The sequence below is a fragment of the Hemicordylus capensis genome, chromosome 3 (assembly GCF_027244095.1).
Source record: "Hemicordylus capensis ecotype Gifberg chromosome 3, rHemCap1.1.pri, whole genome shotgun sequence".
NCBI lineage: Eukaryota > Metazoa > Chordata > Lepidosauria > Squamata > Cordylidae > Hemicordylus > Hemicordylus capensis.
The window spans coordinates 98,308,998-98,327,035 of NC_069659.1; the positions used below are offsets into that span (position 1 = coordinate 98,308,998).

At 44.2% G+C, this 18,038-nt stretch overlaps 1 long non-coding RNA gene across 1 annotated transcript; it reads left to right on the forward strand.

Moving 5' to 3' along the window:
- The first annotated feature begins 7,458 nt into the window (after positions 1 to 7,458).
- LOC128351905 (uncharacterized) lies at positions 7,459 to 16,148 on the forward strand. Its single transcript, XR_008320110.1, has 2 exons — positions 7,459 to 7,864; positions 15,119 to 16,148. It is a non-coding gene; the product is annotated as an uncharacterized LOC128351905 (long non-coding RNA).
- Positions 16,149 to 18,038: the final 1,890 nt, after the last annotated feature.

Genomic DNA, 18,038 nt, shown 5'->3' on the forward strand with positions numbered 1-18,038 from the left:
TTTCACTGAAATATGTAATAGTTTGCGTTTTTAATCTTGATGTCTCAGTGGTGTCTTTTTTCGTAGCAGGGACTGATTTATGTTATAATCATTGCCTTTGTAGCTATGTATCTCCTGAATAACTCTTAGGCTCATAATTTTTTCAGACAAATCATAAAAATAAATTTGGAATAATACGATTGCTTTGATGATAGACTCACAAAATTAGCAGTAAATGGCACAATCAGATATACTAAAATCCCTTTTAACTGGGCAAAGAGGCACCTTCCAAAGTGGTTATTTCTTATATTTAGCAACTGTCCCTATTAGACCCCTGCACAGCATCCCTCCAACAGCTGTTGCCTTGTGTTTCCTTTTAGACTGTGAGCCTTTTGGGGATAGGGAAACATCTTCTCATACTCTTTTGCTATATAAGTTTTTTAGCTGGGCAGGGAGGGCTGGAGTGGGGGTGGCAGGAGATTCCTGCCTTCCTTCCCAGATGATGTTTTTTTCTTCATGGGCTGCACAGTTCACACACCAGCATGATCCACACTGCTCCTAGCAGTTTGGGCTTCCTGTAGGCCAGGAAAATTTAGCCCAGCTCCAGATATCATTAAATGCACCGCATGAGGAGCGCAGGGTATTGAGGGATTCCCACTCAGCCAGGTGCTCTAGGCTCTCCCTGCAGCTTGAGCAGACACATGACTGGGGAATCCATGGGGAGGAAGGGCATGCTCACTCCTTCTACCCAGGTAAAAGCTCAGGTTAAAAGCCTAGGCTACCTGGCCAGCAGCTTTGGGCCGGCAGCCCGTGATCTGGTGCTTCAAATGAGCAGCCCTACCCACAGCCTTAATGTCTGAATAGGGCTATAGATTGTTTTAAATTGGCTAATTTTCATAGAGGAGCATCAAAATAATCTACACAAAGACACAGACTGACTAAACCATTTGTTCTCACTGAAATATAGTTCTACAGCTCTCCATGCCCGATTTGAGTCTCATTTATCATGAAGGTTTTTCTTATTTGGATGTTAGCTCTAAGGACTTGAGTCCCCTGAAACTCATGTCTGCAAGAAAGAAAACAACATTATCTCCAGGGAACAAATGCTTATGCCTACCTCAAGCAATGGTAACAGTATTAATTAGGAATTCCCGGGCGCATGAATGTATATTATTATATGATGAGCCATGGGACATCATCTGCATTTTGGAAAAATAAACTTTGGCAAGTTCATCATTCCCCAGACCTTTGCATTAACTTTTTCAGAACCAGGGCTGATGAAGATGTCAATTTGTTGGAGAGCATACAGTCCATTAAGGACTTACCTTAGAGCAGCTCATTTAAATTCAATGGGCTGTAAATAGCTTTGTTCAGGAGCAGGTGATAAAGGACCTTAGCATGTGTATTCAGTGTGGCACTTGTTCCCCAATATTCTTGGCATGTTCACACTTAATAAAAGCATACATTTAGATGTCTATCATATTACGAAAGAACAGAATTACATATGTGACCATGATATGTTCAAGTCCCATGAAAGGCTTACAGACACTGGCTGACATTCCGCACAGAGTAGCATGGGTGATCGTTAAGCAGCCGCACTGCTGCAGGTGTCTAAAACAATGTCCATGGTGTTGTACAAGAGAGCACTGGTGCTAATATATAACTTCATGCAATCACACTTCCATGATGCAGCAGCAATTATTTTCAGTGTGCATGGCAGTGTGTACAATTTTATGTAATTGCATAGGAGTGCTCTTGTGCAACTCCATGGGCATAAGAACAGCCCTGCTGGATCAGGCCCAAGGCCTATCTAGTCCAGCATTCTATTTCCTACAGTGGCCCACCAGATGCCCCTGAGAAGCCCACAGGCAAGAGTTGAGAGCATGCCCTCTCTCTTGCTGTTGCTCCCCTGCAACTGGTATTTAAAAGCATCTTGCCTCTGAGCTGGAGGTGGCTTATAGCCACTAGACTAATAGCCATTAATAGAATTGTCCTCCATGAATTTGTCTAAACCCCTTTTAGAGCCATCCTAGCTAGTAGCCATCACCTCATCCTGTGGCACAAAATTAACTATGTGCTGTGTGAAAAAGTACTTCCTTTTGTTGGTCCTAAATTTCCCAGGCATTGTTTTAGACACCTGCAGCAGTGTGGGCAGATGAGAACTGCCTGTGTTACTCTGTGTAGAATGTCAGCCATATCTCTAGGCTTCAGAGCAGCAAGACAGGTGGCAGAGTAGTCCCTCGCACTCCAAAGCTCAGCCTGTTTGTCTGCACTTCTCTCTTGCCCGCTGTAAGGTATAATGGCTAACATGATAAGACTTCACACGTGCAAGCAAAAGAAGCATGCATGCAGCATCTGCAGTCCTGCTTAAGTAGCATGGATGATTACATGCAGGAAGGGTGATTTTTGCTAGTCCCCTGCTAACTTGTCAAAGAGGCACCTTTTACCATGGTGATTCTCTTTATTTAGAAGGGGGAGAGTAACTGGCTCTATCGACCCCCAGCACAGTACTTCCAGTGACTGTTGCTGGTGTCTATCTTATGTTTCTTTTTAGAATGTGAGCCCTTTGGGGACAGGGATCCATCTTATTTATTTATTATTTCTCTATGTAAACCGCCCTGAGCCATTTTTGGAAGGGCGGTATAGAAATTTAATAATAATAATAATAATAATAATAATTATTATTATTATTATTATTATTATTATTAGTCATTCTTTCTCCCAGAAGCACTTGGTGTAACCTGAAAGTACATCCTAGTGGGTTGTGCAACTCTCAGGGACATAATTTTGCATGACACAGACCTTTAATGACCTAGTAAGCTTTTCCAATCAATTATTAGACAGATGCAGACAGGACCCAGAGGACTGGGAAAGGTCTAGGTTATCATTCCACTGCTCATGCACTTGAATTCTTTCCTGTAGCAGAGACACAGCGTCATTGTGGGAGTCTTTTACCCCTTTTCAGGGCATTTTCAACAATAACATTATTTCCCTGTTCAACGCCAAGAGGCCAGTTATTCTTCTGTTGATTGAACTGTCTGTGGTTACAGCAAATGTTATAACATTGCTTCAGCACAAGGGAATGAGTAGACGGATGGGTTCTTATTAGTATATGGCTAATATCTACTGTTATTTCCATGTAGATCCAATGGCTGCTGGACGAGTGAGGATACCAGGACAGATGGACTTTGGTCAGATCTACTTGGGGACAAAGTAGGCTACACGAAGATGTGTGTGACAAAGCCCTGGTTTTTTTTGTAATGTAAAGCAACCTCATGAGTATGTGATCTTGAGTGTAGGAACAGTGGACTGGGGATGGGAAAGAGATGCTTAAACATTTCCCTGCAGCAGTTTTTCAGCTCAGAATTGCACCCTGAAGTCATCTCTCTCATCACGGAGGACACATACCTTCTTCCCTCTGGTGAAAGAGAAACTAGGAGCAATTCTGAATAGCAAAATAATTGATGGAGTACAGGTTAAGCACGCCCTTCCCCTGCTGGTTGTCAGCTCACCATCACAGCCTCCTGAAGCTGCTTTTTATGTTAAAAGAAGCTGGGGCTTTGTTACACTTATTTGAATGTAACATGTAGTTTGCCCCTAAGGTAGATCCTGAGTTGTTGCATATTACATTTGCTTCTGAAATGCCATAATTTATTTCAAAAATTAAGTAATTATTAAGATATATTTAAATACAAAACAAAACTAGAGCCCCTAGGTTTCATGTACCCATTTAGAATCCTTGGTCTTTTTCTCCTGTTCACATAAAGCCCACATAATGTACCAGGCAACCTTTCAACACACACCTTTCTCGAGTGCCTTGCTGGAACCTCGAATGCACCTGCCTCCATAGATTATATCACTCTGCAGCTTTGTTCCTATTCTTCTTTTACTACCGCACTTTGCTGCCTACTTTAATTTTTTTCACCTATGGAGCAGAAAGAATTTTGCTTTTTAATTTTACCACTTTTTAAAGGATTTGTCATGTTTCCACTTCTGCTTGGATAGCTCTGAATGTCAATTTGGAATCTGGCCTGAAGGACTTTCCTCCTTTAGGTTTTCTGAAGCAGGATCTTGGCTCTGGTTTTAGCACACTACTAACTAGTACAGATAACCAAGGTCATGCTAAAAATGCGGGGGGGGGGGCATATGTTTCTGCTTTCTTTCAGAAAGAAGATGTTCTAAGCAATACACAATTAAACATACAAAGTTTGAAGCATGAAAAGTTTTGCTGAAACCATGCACATACCTTTTTTAAGTTTTTGAGTTTTTAGCTGTTCAGAACAGGCAAAAAATGTAATGCAGCATTTCCTTCAAGATTATAGTAGAAATAATGTCAGGAAGATTGGCAAAATCAGAGAAAGAAAAGTTGAGAGACAGGTGCTGGCAGGTAAAACACAATATCAACAGTCTTGTTCTAGCCATATTTAATTTAATTTAATTTAATTTAATTTAATTTTATTTTATTTTATTTATTTATTTATTTGATTTATATACCGCCCTTCCGAAATGGCTCAGGGCGGTTTTTTGCTTGTAGTCCCATTGATCTCAATGGTAGATGCTTCTGGATATACACAAGAGCAAATATTTTCTTCTAGAAGCAGGCTCTCCTGCCTTATGAGATAAACCCCAAACCTGAGAGTGGGACTTTATGAGGCATACCCATTGCCACTGGAAAGGGGGATCTGAAAAACTCTCATGCACAGGAGAACCACCACCGGCTCTAATTCAGATCCCAGCTATCATCACTTAAGTTTATGAAGAGATACCATAGATACTTTGGCAATATGTCTCCATTTAATGTGCTATCAAATCTTTGTTACCTGTTTTCACTGGTATTTTACACAGAGCTATGATACCCCCCAAAAAGTGCAATATCAGTTCCCATGAATGCAGCTTTCTCTACACGGGGGGAGCATCACTCAGATAGTTCAAGTTCTTTATTGCTTTACTGAAGCCATCACAATGTAGACACAGGTAGAGGGGGAGAAAGCTGCAAACTGCACATTTGAAGCTGCCTAGAAAGACATAGAATCTGTTCCTTAAAGACCTGTGCTGGTTCAGGCTCTTTAGTAATTTGACAGAGTGCTTTGAGAATTAAACTGTCTGCTTATCAACCAATTCTAAAATAACGTGTGTATCTACAGGCTGGCTCTTGGAAGGCTTCCCATAGAAGCAAATCATGAAAAAAATGTAATTGGAGTAAGTCATCCATGGAATTAGCTCAAAGACAATTGCATGAGTGGAAGCTGGATAAAAATACAAGATCCAGTTCATAGGATAATCTTGAGAAGTTGGGCAGATGACCCATTCCAATGGAACTTTTTCATATGAATGAATGAATTGGAATTATTTTTTAAAAAACCCAGGGTATTAATACAGTTTGCATTAAAAATGATCCTATAAATATCTAAAATGAATAGTTTGAAGATTAAAGGATTGCCTATATTTACTACCGGACCAGGGTAGGGGCAGGGAAGAGAGAGAAAAGAAAACTCTGTGTTTCCCAGAATCTGGGAAACTCCTATATCAGGCAGCAGTGATATAGGAAGGTGCTGAAAGGCATCATCTCATACTGCATGAGAGATGGCAATGGTAAACCCTTCCAGTATTCTACCAAGAAAACCACATGGTCACCAGGAGTTGACACCAACTCGACGGCACAACCTTTCCTATGCTACATATAGACAGTAAACTTTATTACTTCTGACAAAGTTTCCTTCTTTTTTGTACAAGTGAATCATTTTCACATTTTAAAGTTTCCACAAATATCATAATACAAATAATTCCTTAGAGTAAGAAAATATGCTAATTAATTAATTAATTAGGTTGGGACAGAGAGTTATGAATGACAGTGGAGAATGTTAGAAATACAGGTGTGTGTTACCAGTCCACCAAATTCTGCATTGCTTTATTTGTTGGTGATATTGCAAGTCTGTCCACTTTAACTGGATCTGAATTTCCTAAGCTTGAATCTGCCGAGATTCTGAAGTTATATATAACAGACTGTCAATTGTTGTTCTGGGACCAGTGATGTTAGATGGAGGAAGATCCAGCTAATAAAGGTTTAACAATGCAAAAGTAACATACAACCACAAACCAACTCTACAAGCCCCAACAGCTTCTTCCCTGTTATATAGTAAGATTGTTCACACAACCAAAGTGGGGAGGGCCAGGTGATCCAAGCCTCTTCTGGGCTCTGCTGCTTGCACGCCTACATGAATGGTGCTGCAGCAAGCCGGGCAGTGATTGTGAGTTGTAGGGAAAGGAAGCCGGGCTGCCAGGTTTCCCACAATGCACCATGCAAGCAGCATAGTGTATTGGGAAAGTTCCATGCTGCTGGGACACTCCTTCCCCCTGGTTCTATGGCTAAGATGGCTGCCAGCAACACAAGGACCCATACAACCAGAAGGTGAGATAGGAAGCACGCATTTGTTCTTTTACCTCACTTTCAGCCTGGGTTCCAAACCAGGACTACCCAGGGGAGGAGCAGCAGGACCAGGAGTGCTCTTGGTGCTTCACAGAACCAGTTCTACCCGAGGCAACCCTGTCCTGTCTCCATAGGGCTGGTCATGTGAACAACCTTAGTAAGCCTGGATGCCCTCCAAGATCCTATGTAATTGTATCAATGTTGTGATACAATTAACTCTAAAAAAAGAGTTAATTATATCACCCTAGGGTGCAAGGGATTTGCATTCTTTAGGGATTTGATGTGAGGTGCTGGGACTGCTGCTCTGTAGGAGCACACAGGGCACCTGCTTCCACGCATGCTCTACTTGTATATTTGTAAACAAACCAAATACTACACAAATGTTGTCAATGGCTGACATCCCAACAAAGAGTGCATGCTTTGAGGAACAATATGATGAGAGCTCTTGCACAACTCCCCCAGTGACCCTGTGGGCATGCTGCTGCACAAGAACCCTTAGAGTCCACAGCTCTCCCTGAGCTATGGAAGGACTCTGAAAGACCAGAAACATTGTACTGACCCTCAGTTATGTACTGTATTTCCAACCTTGCAGGGCCCTCCCAGAATGTGGGGAGTGCTAGAGAGACTCCAAGGGCTCTTGCTCAAGAGCACACTCACAGGAGGACTGGGATGTCATGAAATCCGAGGCTGACCCTGTATCTGACTCAGAGGACTCTCAGGATGAGGTGATCAGGAGCACTGAGACTGGCCCCATCATGCCTGTCAGCAGACTCCCAGGATGAGGCAGGAGATGAGGGACCTCTGCCTCCGACACCAGGGACCCATGTACCTGCTGACCAACCCTTGTCCTCAGATGAAACAGAGGCACCACAATCCCCACCAGCCGCTACAGTACAGCCCCACAGTAGCCAGCACCTGGGAAACAGGACACAGGCCCTTTAAGGCCTGGGACATTCCAGGCCTGGGCAGGGCTGTATCTCTGGCTGCTACTTAAGGCTTCAGTTTGCCTTTGCTCTTTGTTGGAGTAATTTTGTTTGTGGATACATTCTGGCTCCTGGTTTCTTGTTTGAGATTTCCTGGCTTCTGACCTGATGCATGTATTTGACTTCAGCTTGGCTCATCCTTGTTAGGTTGATTCCCTGGATCCTGACTTCCTGCCTGTTTGACTCTGCCTGGCTTAGCTCACCACTGTTGGAGGGATTACCTGGCTTTCAACCTCTGGCTTGTATTTGACTCTGGACTAGCTCGGCCCCAGGCAGGTGCTCCTTGCTTCTGACTTGCCTGGTGGACTGACTTGCCTGGTGGACACACCTGCCCTGGCCAGACATGACAAGCGAGAGTTCCAAGATTGCTCCCATTGCATGCACCCCTGAAATTTTTTGGCACGTTTACACTGCCCTGCCCTCGTGTGCTGAACCTGTGCCTGCCTCAGACTCCTTCTCGGACCTAGTAACAGAAGTATGTGATTTCCTTTTTGTGGTTCTTCCCCTCCCCACTTCGCATATTTATGGAGTGGCTTGCCATGGGGCTTTGATATCTGGCACAGATGTAGGGCAGGTTCGGAGGGCTCTGAATATTGAATTTGAAACAGATTGAGCAATCTGTTGGTTTTTAAATATTTCTTTTGAATTTTTGAAAAACTCAAAATCCTAGAAGTGGCTTGTTTCGTGGCAGAAACTTACTAAAATGAATTGAACTGAAGCCATCCCCCACCCCTTAGGCCATCGTTTCACCCCCATATGGAGAAATCTGCCCTTTCATTTAAAAAAAGGGCAAAGCACCCCCACTTTTTGCCCCACCCTTTCGATCTCCTGGAATGACTCATTGGGTTTTGATATTGGGCACAGATGTAGGACAGGGTGGGAGGGCTCTGAATATTTATTATTATTATTATTATTATTATTATTATTATTATTTCTGGTTTACACAGTCAGACAGGTGTTATTGACTGGTTTGTTTTATCCAGACACCGAGTCCTTCCCAAGGACCTGGGATGCCAGAATTTTATTGTCAATTGGGGAAGAAGGGAACAGCTTGGGTGGGGCACTGACTGCTTTGCTGTCTTTTGCTTCTGCCCCACCTCTCCTCCAGGTGTGTAACATCTCCTGGGCTGTTGCTGTGCTGGGGCTCTGCTGCTATATAGGGCAGGCTGGCCCAAGGGCTTTCGTCCTTGTGGCTCTCAGCCGTGGGGAGAGCTGCCCAGGGCCTTGAAGATCTCTCCCCTTCTGCGCTGAGGATCCTTCTCTCTGCAATTAAGAAGCTAGCAGATGTACAAGTCTGGTTTTGGTTTTATTAAGCCAAGAAGCTGTGGTGGGTTAGTCTGGGGAGATGTGTCTGGGAGAGCAAAAAAGTGGGTCTGGAGTGGGGGCGGCAATATCACAGGTAGCGGGCAGAGGGAGGTATGGCGGTGGGAGTTGGGCAGGCCGTAACAGGGGGAAACGGTCCAGACAATTGAGGCCTGTTCCTTTTTCCGACCCTTCTCCCAACCCTCTGACCCTAGGGAGCTCTGAGAACACTCCCTCGAGGATTAGGGTGCTGCTGCTGAATGCCAGGTCAGTTAACGCAAAAACATCTCTCATCCACGATTTGATTGTGGATGAGCGTGCTGACCTGGTATGTGTGACGGAGACCTGGTTGGATGCGCTGGGCGGGGTTGGTCTCTCTCAGCTCTGCCCTCCAGGTTTCCAGATCATGCAACAGCCCCGCCTTGAGGGTCGGGGAGGAGGCGTTGCAGTCATCTTTCGAGAGACTCTTCCCATTTCCAGGTGCCTGGTCAGGCAATCTCAGAATTTCAAGTGTTTGTCCTTGAGGGTGGGCCTCCGAGATAGGCTGGGGATTCTGCTGGTGTACCGACCACCCCGCTGCACTTCAGTCTCCCTACCTGAGCTGGCGGGGGTGGTCTCGGAGGTGGCTTTGGGTTCCCCCAGGCTTATTGTTTTGGGGGATTTCAATGTCCACGCCGAGGCCCCCCTAGTGGGTGCGGCTCAGGATTTCATGGCCTCCATGGCAACCATGGGCCTGTCTCAATTGGTATCGGGCCCTACCCACGTGGTGGGACACACTCTGGATCTGGTTTTTGCCGACCGGGAAATAAATGATCTGGAGGTGGGGGAATCTGAGACCACTCCCTTGTCATGGACAGATCATCATCTGGTGGGGTTTAGTTTGACTGCTCCGTCTGCCCTCTGCAGGGGTGGTGGGCCGATTAGGATGGTCCGCCCCCGGAGGCTTATGGATCCGCTTGGATTCCAGACGGCCCTCGGGGAGTTTCCAGTGTCCAGAGCTGGTGACCCTGTCGAGGCCCTGGTTGACCTCTGGAATGGAGAGATGGCCCGGGCTGTTGACACGGTTGCTCCTAAACGCCCTCTCCGGCTTGGTGGAGCCCGATCTGCTCCTTGGTTTTCCTCGGAGCTTAGGGCAATGAAGCAACTCGAACGACGGCTAGAATGACGCTGGAGGAAGAGTCGTCACGAATCTGACCGAACACGGGCTAGAGCCCATTTTAGGGACTATGCCGTGGCGGTGGGGGCGGCGAAGAAATGCTTTTTCTCCGCCTCCATTGCGTCTGCTCAGTGCAGACAAACTGAGCTGTTTTGTGTGGTAAAAACCTTGCTCCACACATCCCCCCAGATAATGGGGGAGGAGTCATCTACAGCTCTTTGTGATCAGTTTGCCTGTCGCTTTGCAGATAAAGTCACTTGCATCCGTGCTGACCTGGACTCCAGAGTTTTGGCAGTTCCGGCAGACGTGCCTCTTGTACCATCTGGTCCCGTTGTGTTGGATTCTTTTCGGTTGGTGCAGCCTGAGGATGTGGACAAGATCCTGGGCAGTGTGCGGGCGACTTCGTGCGCTCTTGACCCTTGCCCTTCATGGCTAATAAAAGCTGCCAGGGAGGGGACAGGCAGATGGCTGGAGGTGATCGTTAATGCTTCATTAAGGGAGGGCAGGATGCCATCGTGCCTCAAGGAGGGGGTGGTAAGACCACTATTAAAAAAGCCCTCCCTTGATCCCTCCAACCTGGATAACTATAGACCTGTGTCTAACCTTCCCTTTTTGGGCAAGGTGATGGAGCGTGTGGTGGCGTCCCAGCTGCAGAGGGTCTTGGTTGATACGGATTATCTGGACCCTTTTCAGTCTGGCTTCCGCCCTGGGTATGGGACTGAGACTGCTTGGTCGCTCTAGTGGATGACCTATGCCGGGAACTAGACAGGGGGAGTGCGTCCCTGTTGGTTCTGCTGGACCACTCGGCGGCGTTCGATACCATCAACCATGGTATCCTTCTGGGCCGCCTCTCGAGTATGGGAATCGGAGGCACTGCTTTGCAGTGGTTCCGGTCCTTTCTTGGGGGGAGGGTCCAGAAGGTGGTGCTGGGGGACTACTGCTTGGCCCCGTGGCCGTTGGCCTGTGGGGTCCCGCAGGGATCGGTCTTGTCCCCCATGCTGTTTAACATGTGTATGAAGCCGCTGGGAGAGGTCATCCGGGGACTTGGACTGAGTTGTCAGCAATATGCGGATGACACTCAGCTCTATCTCTCCTTGTCATCTGATCCTAGGGAGGCGGTGGATGTCCTGAATCGGGGGCTGGAGGCCGTGATGGGTTGGATGTGGGCTAACAAACTGAAATTGAATCTGGATAAGACGGAGGTACTGTTGGTCAGTAGGAGAGCCAATCGGGATGAGGAGATTCTACCGCTTCTGGATGGGGTTGCACTCCCCTTGAAGGAGCAAGTACGCAGCTTGGGGGTACTACTGGACCTGGCGCTGCTTTTGGAAGCTCAGGTGGAGGCAGTGGCCAGGGGTGCCTTTGCACGGCTTCGGCTGGTGCGCCAGCTGCGTCCCTTTCTCGAGAAGGCAGTTGTGGCCACAGTTACCCATGCCTTAGTCATGTCGTGGCTGGATTACTGCAACGCACTCTACGTGGGGCTGCCCTTGAAGAATATCCGGAAACTGCAGCTAGTGCAAAACGTGGCAGTGAGGGTTTTATCCGGAGCTTCCCGTTGGGACCATATCACCCCCATTTTGAAAGAGCTGCACTGGCTGCCGGTTCGTTTCCGGGTCCAATTCAGGGTGCTGGTTTTGACCTTTAAAGCCCTAAACGGTTTGGGCCCGGAGTATTTGAGGGACCGCCTGCTCCCAAGGGTTGTTGCCCGCTTGACGAGGGGGCATTTGAGGGGGCCCTGCTCCGGGTGCCAACAATGAGGGAGGCCCGGCTGTCGTGCACTCGGGACAGGGCCTTCTCTGTTGCTGCTCCTAGACTCTGAAATGCTCTCCCAGTGGCCATTCGTTCCTCAGACTCCATCATGGCTTTTAGAAAGCTTTTAAAGACTTGGCTTTTTACCCAGGCTTTTACATAATCATTTTTACTGCTGATTCTGTGTGTTTTTATCTGTTGTATTGTTTTTATCCCTGTTTTATATGTTTTTAGCTTGATGTTTTTATTGCTTGATGTTATTATTGCTTTTTATTGTATGTTTTAATTTTTGTAAACCGCCTTGGGGTTTTCTTTTAATGAAAGGTGGTATAGAAATGTAAAAATAAAATAAATAAATAAATAAATTGTTATAGATATTGTCGCAGAATATAGGCTGTTCCCAGTAAAGCTGCTTTTTGTAATTGGCTGATGGTGATTTCTGTGACCCCTGTCGTGTTGAGGTGCTCTTCAAGGTCTTTTGGAACTGCACCCAGGGCGCCAATTACCACTGGGATTATTTTGGTCTTTTTCTGCCACAGCCTTTCAATTTCAATTTGTAGATCTTTGTATTTGGTGATTTTTTTCTATTTCTTTTTCTTCTATTCTGCTATCCCCTGGTATTGCTATGTCGGTTATTTTGACTTGTTTTTCTTTCTTCACGACTACAGTGATATCTGGTGTATTGTGTGGCAGATGTTTGTCTGTTTGTAGTCGGAAGTCCCATAATATTTTTACATCTTCATTTTCTTCAACTTTTTCAGTTTTAGGGTCCCACCAATTTTTGGCTACAGGTAGCTTGTATTTTTTGCAGATGTTCCAGTGTATCATCCCTGCTACCTTGTCATGCCTTTGTTTGTAGTCAGTCTGTGCGATCTTTTTACAACAGCTGATTAGGTGGTCCACGGTTTCATCTGCTTCTTTACAAAGGCAGCACTTGCTGATTGTGGTGGATTTTTTGACTTTTGCTCTTATTGCATTTGTTCTTAGTGCCTGTTCTTGCGCAGCCAGTATTAAACCCTCTGTTTCTTTCTTCAAGTTGCCATTATTATTATTATTATTATTACTATTATTATTATTATTATTATTATTATTTTAATTAAAACATTTTTATACCGCCCAAAACTTACATCTCTGGGCATTTTACAACAGAATAAATACAAAGTAAAACATTCATTAAGAGAAAAATGGGGAGGGGGGGGGACACATTACAACAATTTAAAATTTTTAAAATCATATTTTAAAACAACATTAATTAAAAGCCTGGGTGATGAAATGTGTTTTTAAAGACTTTTTAAAAGCTGTCAGAGATGGGGAGGCTCTCATTTCACTAGGGAGTGCATTCCAAAACCTTGGGGCAGCAGCAGAGAAGGCCTGTCCCTGAGTGGCCACCAGACGAGCCGGTGGCAGCTGCTATTTAATTTGAAGTGGATAGGTCAATTCATTTGTTTTTAATAATTTTTTCCCTACTGCAGTAAAGCTGGAAGAAAGTTATCTCTATCCACAGAGTACACCTAGTGAAAGTGGAGCTAACTGTTAATATCCAAATAAACAAACAATATTTGTTTTTATAAATGCCCTATGCTCAAGTTGACTTGCAGTCTAGAAGGTCTGAGTGAGAGCTGTGAAACGAGGGGCATATGTTGTGTCCTATTTGGTTTGTGATTGGTCAAGAATCCATTGGGGGTTGTGTAGTTTTTTACAAATGCTCTCTGGCCCACACTTGTGGATTTGTGATGAATGAGCAAGAAGGTGTATAATCAGCCAGGATTTAAGTGCCAGGACTCTCAGTGCAAAATATGGTATGTTGTGCAGGTCATTGGGAAGTAACTTCTCAGAATTTTTTTTAAAAAACAAAAGTTTCCAGCTATCCCTAACATGTTCTAGTGTAAGAAATAGTGCATTGCAGCTTATTTTGTGGTTGGTGGGGGGAGGCGCTGGCTGGCTCCAAAGGGGGTGTGGTGGGGGGGTGGCTCCAAAGGCCTTTCCATGTAGGCTCCAAAATTGCCATGGTGCACCTCTACTTCCATGATCACTCCTGCAAAGGAAACCAAAACTCTGGAACTTTTCACCATACAGGGAAGTAGGGAGCATTTAACACAATCTTTGCATCCCAAGGCTGAGAATAGGAACTATTAAGAAATTCGTTATTACTCAGATCAATGGACAGTGGTATACAAATGTCTGAAGAAAAGGCAATGTGTTTCTTGCACCAATGGATCAAATGTGCCAGTCCTGCACAAATTCCTTTGCCATTGAGAAGCATAAAAAGGTAACAAATATATGTGTGGGGAGTAACCCCAACCTCTGCTTCAAACACTCTCTTCACAAAAGCCATTCAGGCTTGGGTACCTATCCAACATCTTCACACTGAAGTCCAATGAAAAAACATTCGTTCAGCCTCCCTACTGTCTCCCAATCCTTGTTTAGCAATCCTTTCTCTCCTTTGCCATCTAAAGATATGATTGTCTCCCTGGCTGGTCTTCTGCGTCTGCTGTATTTAAAGACATTTTTATTGTTTTTCATTATATTTTTAGCAATATGTTCTTCAAATTGTCAGATGTGTTTTGCCAGAGTTCATGTTCCTTTTCATTTTGCTCATGTTTTCATTTTGGCAGACAACTTTTTTTTTTTTAAGGAAGCCTGCTTGCCTTCAGACCTTCCTTTAATGCACTCATACTGGCAGAGAGTTCTGAGAACAAAGAGATGCAACTTTTGCATTTAGAAGGTACTCCAGAAACCAGACTATATTTGTCCAGTGTCATTTTGGATTTCTCTGAAAAACTGCTCTAACATCCATGGTTAAAAACAGGACAGTTCTATCTACATCAGCCACTGCTCTAACAGACAACTATTTTGATATCTAATGAATAGCTGGAATTGAAATGACTTCGTATTATACTGGCATTGTAGTGGGGTGAAGGACCAGCCAGTATACAAAGCAATAAAGAATTGGGACGTGTGTGTGTGTGTGTGTGTGTGTGTGTGTGTGTGTGTGTACAAAGCCTACCACCGATCCCATTTCCCCTACTTCTAACTTCCCTCTGGCTGGCATGCAGACCATCAGAGCACCAGCACTTTATGATAAGCACTGGTGCCGCTGCTCTGCAGATGAACAGCTCCAGTGTTCATGGGGACAAACGGACAGTTTTTGCTGATCTCCCTTTTCCTTGGAAGCTCTCTGTGTGACTCAGAAATAAGTCCCTGATCACAGCACAACCCTCAGGGATTTTCTTCCAGGTCTCATGGAATCCTTCTGGGAGAAGAGAGAAATTCAATATGTATCTGCACAATATGTTGTAAGCACAAGCATTTCCTTGTTTCAGATAGGTATTCCTGAGGCAACACCCAAACAGCTTTGGAGACAGTATGTGAGTGCTGCTTTTTCTAAGAAAATTCACTCCCATTATATATTTACACGTAATTAAATATTTGATACCAAGCATGTAATTATACACCTGCCAAATCTGTATATTGTAGAATGTGATGATTAATTTTTATGTTTTTATCCTACCTTTCTTCCAGGGAGTTCAGGCTGCATCATGAACCTGGATCCAGGAACACCCCTCCCCCTCCCCAACTGGGGGATGAGGCAGATACTTCAGGGGATGAGACAAAGTGGAAAGACCCTAAGGTCCAGACCTCAGGCAACCCTGTGCTTCTGGAACTCTCCACACCCAAACAAGGGATACTTGAGCCACCACCTCCACCCGAAGGCAGATCCTTGCCTTCATCCTCTGGCTTGGAGGCAGAAAAATAGAAATACAGTTCAAAAGTTATATTAAGGATATATGGGATACAGAATGCAAAAGTTCAATTAGGCAAGGCAATAAATCTTGGTTGATGTTCTGGGCAAGAGTAAAGCTGGCAATAATTTAGTGTGAAGTCCTAAGTGGTTGAACATTTGGAAATGCAAACCAGTTACTTCCTCCTCGGCCCAAATTAAGGAGAACTTTCTCAGAGTTTTTCATCGATGATACCTGACCCCAGTAAAATTAGCATACATTCATAAAGACTATTCCCCACTTTGGTGGAATGGTTGTGGGATGAAGAGAACCTATTTTCATCTTTGGTGGACCTGCCCCAGGGTCTTACACTTTTGGTCAGAGGTATTCATGGAGATGAGTAAGATCACAAATCAGAAAATAGGATTATGCCCCCTGCTGGCATTAGTAAATATATTTTCTGGGGTCAATACAGATGTGTCATTAAAAAAAAAAGTGGTATTTATGGTAACTGCTGCCAGGTTAGCTATAGCCAAGCACTGAAAAAACCATGTTGATGGATATCTGGCATAAGCCTCTATGGAATATCATAATCTCAGAAAAGTTAACCCATATTATTCGGTTCCGTGCAAACCAGACCACAAATAACTCTTTTTATTCTTTATACCAATTGGAAGAATTATGGTTGTCTTCTTACCCCAGATGATATTAGAATGTGGATGGATTGATGAATCTGGTTTTGTCGTATGATATTTTGCTGTTTGTGTTTGGATTAATTTTGTTCTGCACTGTAAATTTTATTCTAATAAAGTTGGCGGAGGGAGTCCTAATTATAGATCAATCGGCATGGTTGCAGACATCACACAGGTCATCAACACGCAGGTCAAAAACCCATCTCTGTATACCTCTAATGATCAAATCACCCACTACAAGGAGGCCCCTATCCCTCAGAGGAGTATCCTCTGTGCGAAAGGAACACACACACGCACACACACCCCTGTTCTCCTCATTATCCATGACATTCTTTGAGCCACAGCTCCTGCAACCACCACTTTTATGTCATGTGTGCTGCGAAGTCGGTGTCAATTCCTGGCGACAGCAGAGCCCTGTGGTTGTCTTTGGTAGAATACAGGAGGGGTTCACCACTGCCATCTCCCACGCAGTATGAGATGATGCCTTTCAGCACCTTCCTATATCGCTGCTGCCCGATATAGGTGTTTCCCATAGTCCGGAAAACATACCAGCAGGGATTCGAACTGGCAACCTCTGGCTGGTGTACATATGCATAATTACCAGACTAGCAACTTTAGATAAAGAAACATGGCAGTAGTACCTGATTACTGTTTATACATAATAGCTACAGTTACAGAAGCCGCAGAAAAGCACTCCATAGTGAAAAATCAAGGGTAGCAATGTGGTAGTATTTATATCTTATAACCTGAACCTGTTTTGGAGGAGATTTAAATGATTGGATCTAAACCAGTTCTCACAATTTACACTCAAATTAGGTTTGGCTTTTCTAGTGAAATTAAGCTGGAATACCAGCATAGGCTAGAATGTAGATTTGTTTTCTTCTGTTTTAGCTTAACATTTGCAACCCAGGTAGTTCAATGGCATGTTGTGTATCACATGTGGACACACCCTAAGATTTGGAGTGGCTTGTTTTCAGACCACTTTGGACTTTATTCAAAGCCAAAGCACAACCTAGCTGGTAATGTCATACTGAGTCTTTAAGTGATAGAATAGCAAGTATTAGATTTAGGTGGTAATTAATTTTGCAAATAAATAAATAAAGCTGATTTCTTATCTGATCTATGAAGAAAGATTAAATCTGTGCTTTAGATAATTTGGTTTTTAATAATATTAAATATTATGCAAGTATGTGATCATTAAAGCAATATTACTCCATAGATGTTTGCTAAAAATAGACCTTTGATCTTCCCCAGCTGGAGCAGACCTTAATCTCTTCAAGAAAACTGACATCTAAGAACAGATCCAATTCCACTAATCCAAGGAATGTTTCTGTATCTTAGCATTCTGGACAGAAAATGTTATTCTGAAATCGGCATATCTGACAAAGAGAAAAAACTACAGAGAAGAAATTGAGCCTTTGGCAAAAGGCTTCCACCCTGACAACCTCAAGGTTAACAACGTTGGAAGTGTATCTGCTTTCACATCCTAAGAGGAAGTGTCTTGATATTCAAGGAAATATGTTAAAGAGAAAGCTTTTCAGAGAACCTTCTCACAAGCCTGGACTGAGCCAAGAACAGCCACCTGAAGTTTTTCTTGTTGCTGGTTCCAAGTCACAAGAAAAGCTTTCATTATCCTTTATTTGTTAAATTACTGGTAGCAGTGTGCTTACTGATTTGAACTTGTGAATAGAAATGCTTTTATTAGGAAGTTCGGCAGCAGTCTTCTCTACAGTTGCTGAAGAGTAAGTCCCACTGATGTCTAAAAGACATTCTAAAGCAAAGTGTGAAGAGATACGATCTGCTGTTTAGAACTTTTGCACAGCGATCTCTCCTCCCACCCCCCACCCAGGGAAGCCTTTCACACACCCAAAGAAGATTTTGAGGCTCCATGTGTTCAAATGCAGCTGGGTGGGCAGACAGGGGAAACACCAGAACTGGGGACAGATCTTTACTCTCATTCAAATTACCTAGGTTTGGACCACTGTTGCACCATATGCAGATCTGCTGCCATGGGGAATTGTGAGAGAT